General features: G+C 43.2%; 1 long non-coding RNA gene across 1 annotated transcript; it reads right to left on the bottom strand.

The window, feature by feature from the left end:
* Positions 1–291: 291 nt before the first annotated feature.
* On the bottom strand, positions 292–1,711 carry LOC136964485 (uncharacterized). Its single transcript, XR_010879078.1, has 4 exons — positions 1,648–1,711; positions 1,390–1,555; positions 1,026–1,128; positions 292–732 (listed from the first exon to the last, which is right to left on the bottom strand). It is a non-coding gene; the product is annotated as an uncharacterized lncRNA (long non-coding RNA).
* Positions 1,712–9,314: the final 7,603 nt, after the last annotated feature.

The following is a 9,314-nucleotide window of genomic DNA, read 5'->3' as shown; positions in this document are numbered from 1 at the left end:
ACAAAATAGTATACAATATATTAGACCTCTAATACAGATAATGACCTATATTAACCTTAGACCTATACTAACCTAAGACTAGGGAGTCAGATGGCTGAGTGGTGAGGGAGTCGGGCTAGTAATCTGAAGGTTGCCAGTTCGATTCCCAGCTGTGCCAAATGACGTTGTGTCCTTGGGCAAGGCACTTCACCCTACTTGCTCCGGGGGGAATGTCCCTGTACTTGCTGTAAGTCGCTCTGGATAAGAGCGTCTGCTAAATGACTAAATGTAAATGTAAGACAAGTGGGGTACAGTTAGTGCAATATTGCTGATAGTGCAACCAGTAGCTGAAAGTGACAGTGTGTAAAGTGACTAGTGAGAAACGCATCAATGTAAAGTGGCTAGTGGTGGCCTGCCGATGATAAACTCAGCAGACCTGACCACACTACGTAGGACCTTGCGTTTTTTTTTGTCACGCCTCTCCAGACATCGCCCCACAGTCTTTCAATGCGTTGATTATGAGTGCTCATCCCTCTTAAAGCACTCCCTCGGGTTGATCCTCGGAAGACATCCATAAAGAGACAAATGGCGTTGTTTTCCCCTCCATAGTGACTCTGGATGGGACACCAAACTGGGCGACTGCTTCCGAAAACAGGTCCATTACAATGTCACTTCTGTTGTTTGTTAGAAGCCTTCAGGAAAACCACCAGTCGGCTGAACCCATCGATTCCTCCATGGATTACAATCCTCCACCTAAGAGATGAAGGAAGGGAAAATAAAAGATTTCACTTGCACATCTTATTTTATAAATAACAACAAATATATAAATGGCTTGAATGCAGCTAAAATGATTTGTATACATTTCTGTGCAACATGTTGGGCGTTTAATAGAAAGAAAAGTCCTAACCTCTATTGCATTCATGTGAAGCAGAAAATCTCATTTTCAATTAAAAACTCATAAAATAATCAGCTTGTCATTGGCTAGGGACACAGTTAGGGACACAGTTAGGGCAAATGAACGAATCACAGTAAAACAAGCCACTTACTTTATGAGCTTGTGGTTGCCATTAAGATGCCACAGCGAAATTGACTCTGCCACTCGATATGTTCTCCTCCGAAGCCTGTGGGACATACTCCGAATAGCAGCACCTTCAGATCAAGAGCATCATCTGTTAGATCTGTGTAGCGACCTCTAAAAGACAAATTTGTACTGTCTATGGAAGACAATGTATACATATTAGAACTTAGATCTTCTATCACAGTATATTGATTTCTTTATGAAATGTATAGAAAGGGTAATTCTGCAGTGTTTTTGTCTTTGTAAAGAAAAACAAAATTGTGTATGGCTCAGTGAGAAAGGGGTTACATTATTCAGATCTCTCCTGAACTAGTCCTTCAATTGACACATACCGTAACCGTCGGTTCACTGTTCTTCTTGAGACACCCAAGATCTCCGCAATCTGTTTAGCAGATAAGTTAAAGGACAACAACATCTGCAACTGCTGTTGGGCGATTTGGTAAACCGGCCTTCCTCCAGTCTGTCCTCCCATTCGAGGTACGGTGAAACCAGGAGCAACTGAAGTTCAAGAGAAAAATGTTAGAGGCATCGTGTTTTGAATCTTGCTTAAATCATGATTAGATCATGTTTAAATATGACGAGTACATTACCAGGTTGTTGTTGCTGATCGTTGGCTTCCCGAATTAACTCGCTAGTGAGCAAAAGCATTTCATCAACCACTTCAGTTGTTATTGTTGAGTTGCTTTTGCATTTGGCCAAGACACAGTAGCTACATACAGGGAGGGAAGACACCCATTCTTGCAGAAAAAGCAGTGGAAAGATTCAACTTCAAATAGCACCTCAGAACCATATGCTAGGTCATGTTGGATTTCACAAGGGTGTTACAAGGCAGTTCAGGCAAAGCCCAAACATATATTGTATTTGAGCATTTATTGAAAAGCAAGCATGAGCATGAGTATGAGGTCAGGGCAGGGCAGGGCAAAGAAGACCTATATAATGTGATGTGGAAAAGGCATTAATAAACATAGTGAAAATGATCTTAGCCTCTAATGTGACTTGGCACATTGATATAGTATATGTATATGTATTGTTATTTTTCGACCTGGTGCACTCTGGGAATGAACCCCCCCCCCCCCCCCCCCCTCCCAAATCCAGCCCTATAAATGGAGCAGAGGACGCATGAGCGGGCCGGTGGGCTAAATTTAAAATAAATTAAAAGAGTAAAATTTGCAGCCGCCTGCCTGCCAGCCAGCTGTCCATGGCTTATTGTACAGTGGGGAATGCAGTGCGCTTCTTTTTGGGGATGAATCTCAGCTGTTATGTGTGTCTTGTTTTCCTCGTGTGAGTGAGTCATGTTTAGCTGTTCCCAAAAGGGTTGATTTATTGAAATATTTAGTTTAGCATTTGGCCAAGACACGGTATGTAGCCACATCACATCCATACAGGGAAGACACGTACCGTGCGCAACACAGCGCACCCACACATATTGTACCGTGGAGAATGCCAGCTGTTATTTGTGTGGCTTGTTTGTGGAAGTCAAGTTACGCTGTTGTTGCCAAAAGTGCTGACTTATTGAGCAAAGTGGATATCTTTGAGTTGCTTTTGCACACCGTTGTGTTGTAAGTTGGAATTGGTGCGCCACAGCGCACCCAGTGTCCAAGTCCAAATTGCGCGTCTCCCCAATGTAAAATCAGAATCAGAATCAGAATGGGATTTATTCACCATGAAAGTTTGCACAGACAAGGAATTTGCTTTGGCAGGAAGGTGCATACAATAAACATATAGGGACCTAAAATTTAAATATGTGGACTATCTATACTAAGGGTACATAAACTAGCAGTACTAAGTGGGATTAGAATAGAATTAAATATACAATAAAATAAAATATAAGTTGCCGTAAATTACAATATAAAAATACAAATATTACAAAAAATACAAATGTACAAGATACAATTTTGTAATGCAGTGCAAAAAGCAGTGTGTTTTAAGCAGGAAGTCATTAGAGTCAGTGTGGTCCCTTGGCCTTGTTGAAGAGCCAGCGCTCCAGTTACAGATTTCTGTTATTGCAACAAATATGCTGCAGTCCAGCAGGGGGCGCACAAACGCCTGTTCATAGTCATTCCTGCATTGCTGCATATTGCATGGAGTAAGAAGAACAACCACACATCGTTATTGATTTCATTCATAAGTGGTTTGCGAGACAATAGCCAAAGCGAAAACATTTGGACCGTCTCAGTTTATTGTGTTTTTTTTCTTCCCCCCATTCAGAAGAAGCTCTTGTTTGAAACGATTCACAAAATGTATGCCGTTTTGCTTTATATTGACAAGCGCGTGACATTTATGATCCCATTATGATGTCCTTATTCCATTTGTAAAGGACTTGTGTGTAATGTGCTTCCACTGTTGGGAGAGAAAAAAAACTATTAAAAAAAATAATCAATCAAACATTTTGCTCCCACTTCGGCAAAGATGGCGACTTGCTTGCCCAAACGAACACGATGACGTCAATGGAGTCAGCTGTGGGGTTAGGGTTAGTTTAGCCTGTGGCTAACTTCCTGGGGTTTCGAGGGTGAAGCGGGGGGGGAGGGGGGGGGGGGCGTAGGGTAGGTAGGGTATGGGAGAGAACACGAACATGGCACTCATTTGAATGGCACTCATTTACATATCGGTAGCCCATTGGCTGACGCTTTGAATCGCCCTCCAAACCCCAGCACCGTCCCCCCCACGAAAAGGGTTAGATTTTTCTCCGCCTGGGGGGTATTCCAGAAAGCAGGTTATGCAACATAACCAGGTAAGTTAACCCACCAGCTGATTCACAATGTTGCAGCAATGTACTGCCAATTTTGCTACAACGCTTGGTGTCAGCTGGGGAGTTAACTTACCCGGGTATGTCACATGACCTGCTTTCTGGAATACCCCCCAGGTGTACAAAAAAAAGCCACTACGACAGTCAACGTCAGATCAAAGACAAAACATATATTAGATGTGATGAGCATTTATTGACAAGCAAGCATGCAAGCATGACATGGAAATTGGTCTAGTTTCAAGTCTTTTATTGTCAGATGCACAGAACAACACAGGATTAGACAAGCATGACATGACATACAATGACACAGAACAGAGATGACATCTATGACTAGCAAAAATATAGTAAACCTGCTAACATACAAATCGTACACACCCTATTCAATACAGTATACTCAACCTCTAAACACACATAATACCTATACTCACCTTATAAACCTATACTAACCCAAGACAAGTTAAGTACAATAGTGCTGATAGTGGTGCAACCAGTAGCTGGAACAATAACCTAGGCAGAAACAAACGAGTCACAATGAAACAACGTGACCCTGAAAAGTGCAAGAGTGTACCTGCTGCAGGAAAGCAAGAAACAACAATAAATAGAATTCACAGCGAGTACAAGACGTTAAAATCAGTTACAACTAACCTACAAGAGCAACAAGTCCCTCAATAAGAGTATGGTTTTTCCTGGAGGAAACTATTCATCTCACTGGAGAGAAGCACTACAGCTGTAACCTCTGTGATAAAAACCACATTTAGCAGGCACTAGTGGCACACTCAAACGAAATCATGCATGCCATCACTGAGTAAATGCATGCTTCAGATATTTTCAAATAAAATCCATCTAAATACACGCATGCCAATCCAAACACACACACACGGGGCGGCTGTGGCTCAGGGGGTAGAGAGGGTTATCTGTTAATCACAAGGTTGGCGCTTCGATCCCCGACTCCTCCTTGGTCATGTGCTGAAGTACTCTCACTGGAGAGAAGCACTACAGCTGTAACCTCTGTGATAAAAACCACATTTAGCAGGCATTAGTGGCACACGCAAACAAAATCACGCATGCCATCACTGAATAAATGCATGCTTCAGATATTTTTCAATAAAATCATATAAAATACACACACACACACCAAATCACACACATGCAAATGTTAAAAAAGGACCCTAGACGACTGTTTGAGCCAACCAATGTTCTAGAAAGGCATCAGCCGTCTCGGTTGTCCAATGGACCGGATCCCGCTGAAGCGTGCGGAAGAGGAGTCTGTCGAGTCCCGTCAGGAACTGGCATCTCTCGGAGATGGCCTGGTTCAGTACCTCAAGGCGAGATTGCTGCTCCTCACCCAATCTGCCTGAATAGTTAATGATGGGGACAAATATGTCTGCACGCGGGAACGTTTCGCGGCTAACCTTTAGCAGCTGAGCCAACTGTCTACAGGTGGTAGTGGGTGCCTGTTTCAGCAGGCAGTTGTTGAGGCCTGCGGCCAGGATAAATTTTCCGACACCCGGATGAGGCTCCAATTTGGCCAATAGCCCTTTAAGATGGTAAAAGGTTGCCCCTGGAAAACTATCCACCTGAACATGGGCATCTCTGAACGGGGAAATGCGTGACAGGTTGGAGTCTCCTATAACAAGTGTGGGTTTCAACACCTCCAAATCCCAGTCGTCCACCTTTCTCCTACTGTTTGGGTGTCTGAAAGGCTCCAAGCGCGTAGACAGGCCGGGCCCAGGCTGCAGGTAATCTCCCATCATGGCCACTTGCCGTTCACCCGAGCCAAGCACTGTCACCCTGAGCACTTGTTCCGCCACCGCCCTGGGCCCCTGCCGGATATCACCTAGAGGGGATATGCAGAGGAGATGTTATGAATGCATGGGAGGACCCAAACATCACCCGGTGCCAACGTTAAAAGGTAAGTCAGTTAGTTTAAAGGAAAAGTGTTCCTAAATGGGCATTGCAATGGGAAAGCTACAAGCCGTTTAGGCACAACAATGGATGTTGACATGAGGGCTATAGGCTCACATGTACGGTAACTGCCAAAGCCGTTATCAAAAAGAACAGACATGGTGGTGGTCAACTGCAACGGTCTCAGAGGTTGGTCACTGAAAACATAAAAGCCAGTTAGATAATGGCGCTCATAACATAAGCAACACAGGCCAAAAGATGCAAAAATAGGTATCAGGCAAGTACATTAACATGACATTCCAGTAACGGTAACTTACAACACTCTGTTCCAGCGGCAGTCCGAATGTGACAATGACTAGTACTGCTTAAATAGTGCACGGGTTCCCAAACCTGATTCAAATGAATGGTCATTATCAGGCTGATGGCCATTTGAATTGTACATTTCATATTCTCAGTGCCTTTAGTAGCCTATAGGTAGACCACATATTTAAGTTAAGATGCTCATGTCTTGAGTGTATCATTTGTATTTTAATATAGTACCTGACGGCCATTTGACTTGTACATTTCATATTCTCTGTGCCTTTAGTAGCCTATAGGTAGACCACATATTTAAGTTAAGATGCTTATGTCTTGAATGTAAGATGCTTATGTCTTGAGTGCATCATTTGTATTTTAATATAGTACCTGATGGCCATTTGACTTGTACATTTCATATTCTCAGGTGTGTTGGAGCAGGTGAAACATCTAAAACATTGGAGGACAGGTGGCCCTGAGGATCAAGATTGGGAACTCTCAAATCTCTGAAATGCACTTTGATTTGTAAGGTCACTTCTTCAAGTGGGAATTAAATACACACTCGCACACATGTGTTGTACATGCATACATATCCAAAGGTGCACCATGTAAAAAGTATTTGTATTTTTTGGGGCACTGTGTATTTTAATATAGTATTGAATGCTGAGCTGTAGTCAATGAACCGCATCCTCACATACATATTCCTTTGTCCAGGTGGGAGAGAGCGGTGTGCATGGTCAGGGTGATGGCATTGTCTGTAGACCTGTTGGACCGGTATGCAAACTGCATAGGGTCCAGGGTGGGAAGCAGCGATGAGCAAATTAATGTTTTGACTAGCCGCTCGAAGCACTTCATGATGAGGTCAGTGCTATCGGGCGATAGTCGTTCATGCAGGTGACCTTGGTGTTTTTGGGCACAGGGACGATGGTGGTCGTCTTGAAGCAAGTGGGGAGTTCAGACAGGTTGAGGGAGAGGTTAAAGATGTCTCAGCTAAATATAAAAAGGTTAAAATCAGACTATTATTGTTATTAACAATTGTTATTGTTGATTTATTTGTTGTTACTTTTAGAACATACAATAATAGCATTTATAGGCCTACAATTACTTAAATGTATAGGCATCATTATTTGAATACAAAAAAATGAAGCAGGTCAGGAGTGGTTATAGTGGTTTGATTCAATATTATAGAATTACATGAATAAGAATATTTGGGTTTTAGTATTGTGTGCCGTGTTAGATGGGTCTTGACCTGGTCTGTGTCCCCAGGAGGTATAGATGTACATTCATAGAATGGTCATATTTTAATGGAAAAGTAATGAGTCATAAGACTCTTAGACATTGTATTCATTGAGATTAGCAGATGCTTTTATACAAAGTGACATACAATTGACAGTGACACACATTTAGTGTAATCAAGAAGGATATCGATACACATTTGTACTTTTCTCCAAACTATCATATTCTTACTCAACATATCGATAACACAGGCAAACTGACAACTTCGATTGGGAACTGAGCTGTGAGGAAAGGCTAAAACCAATGACAGCTAGCCTGTCTAGCCAGCCAGTTGCACAGTTTGCTGAAAGCTTTTAAAACTATAGTTACAAAGTAAAAAAAAATGGGTAAAAGTTCTTGGTTAGTTACAACTTTTCATTGACAAAATTGACAACAGATGTTAAAAAAACTTGTCTTTAATCGAAGGATCGCCTCACATGGTCACTTCCGGTCTCACTAGATGATAATACCGGCATGGCATAATGGTGATCTGCTTATCTTCCTAGCTATCCACATGATGGCAGACGCTTGGCGTAGCGGCGTGCATCATTGCAGACGCTTGGCGTAGCGGCGTGCATCATTGCAGACGTTTGGCGTAGCGGCGTGCATCGTTGCAGACGCTTGGCGTAGCGGTGTGCATCGTTGCAGACGCTTGGCATAGCAACGTGCATCATTGCAGACGCTTGGCGTAGCGGCGTCCATGATTGTCGGTTGCTAGCTTTGTTAACATTGCATGGCACTAATCACCCCTCATACCACTCACGCCTGGGACACACTGGCGGCGAAGCGCCTGGACGCGCCGCGCAGCGCCACGATCGGCTAAGACTGAGCAAAAGCTGTTCACACCAGACGCGCATTTCTCCGTGCCGGTCACCAAGCCTTTCAGCTACTCTGAGCTTTCCTTGACATGGTACATAAACATGGCATTGGCTATATCCCAGCATTGATCCTTATCAAGCCTACGTTGTCCTTGTCAAATTGGTGCTGGAGGTCAAACAACTCCCTGTGCTTTTCAACTTCGAGAATTTATTTGATGTCGTCCATCTCCTTGAATTTCTCGCTGACTTTAGAAATCGACTTGGGGGTTCTCTCTTGGTAGGCTATGTCTGCACGTGTGTGTGTGGTGTGCAACGCGTGACAACTCGTTTCTCTCAAGCAAACAAAACAACTAGGGCATGCTAACTCAACAGATCAATCCGGCTATTTTCATTCGTTTTCATTACGGTAACCACATGTAAAGGCCGTTCGTTACCAACATTGTATAATTATAAAGTCTACAACTTTACAAATGTGCACCGTAGTCTACAATTAATGGAGTAAAATCTTAATAACATGTTTTTTTATTCAAATATATCAACTAATATGGTGTATTTCATCATCCTGCAGCCGATTTCGCAAGCGTCTTGCGAAAAAATTCGACCAGCTGCCGAAACGATCGCTTGCGCTCGCAGGCGCTCGAAGAAAAAAGGCGGCGCTTCCAGGTGCGTCGCAGCAGATTGCAGCCAATCGCAGGCAGTGTGTCCCAGGCGTTAGCAACCATAGCTGCACCATCACCGTGGCAACTACAGACACGCACCACTCAGCCTAATTTATACTTATGTCGCCGACACTTTTGAAATGGTCGCCGACGAAAAAAAAAGTGTTGCTCAGGCTGCTGCATATATACTTTGGCAAACAGTCGCCTGTGCTCAAGGTTCGAGTGACGTAACAGAATCATTTTACCGTTAAATTCATAGCTATGGTTACATTGTTAACGCTTTGTAGCCTAGGTGATCGATCGGAGAAAATGGCTGAAGCTAATTTTGAGAGAGAGGGGTTGGAGGAATAATAGAGACCATGTCAGTGGAGGAGGAATTTGATTTATTAGAGGAGGAGGAATTACTAACAGAATTGCTGTTAGCGAGAGAGCAGGGGCACATAAGGGATAGACAATGGTGTGTTTGTCCTTTTAACAGCAGTCAAGAGAGCCAGGGAGAGTATCTGCTCGTAAAGCAGATGAGGGAAATTGACCCAGAAATGCACTTTAGATACTTTAGA

The sequence above is a fragment of the Osmerus mordax genome, chromosome 20 (assembly GCF_038355195.1).
Source record: "Osmerus mordax isolate fOsmMor3 chromosome 20, fOsmMor3.pri, whole genome shotgun sequence".
Classification (NCBI taxonomy): Eukaryota; Metazoa; Chordata; class Actinopteri; order Osmeriformes; family Osmeridae; genus Osmerus; species Osmerus mordax.
This window is presented reverse-complemented; position numbering and strand designations above follow the sequence as displayed.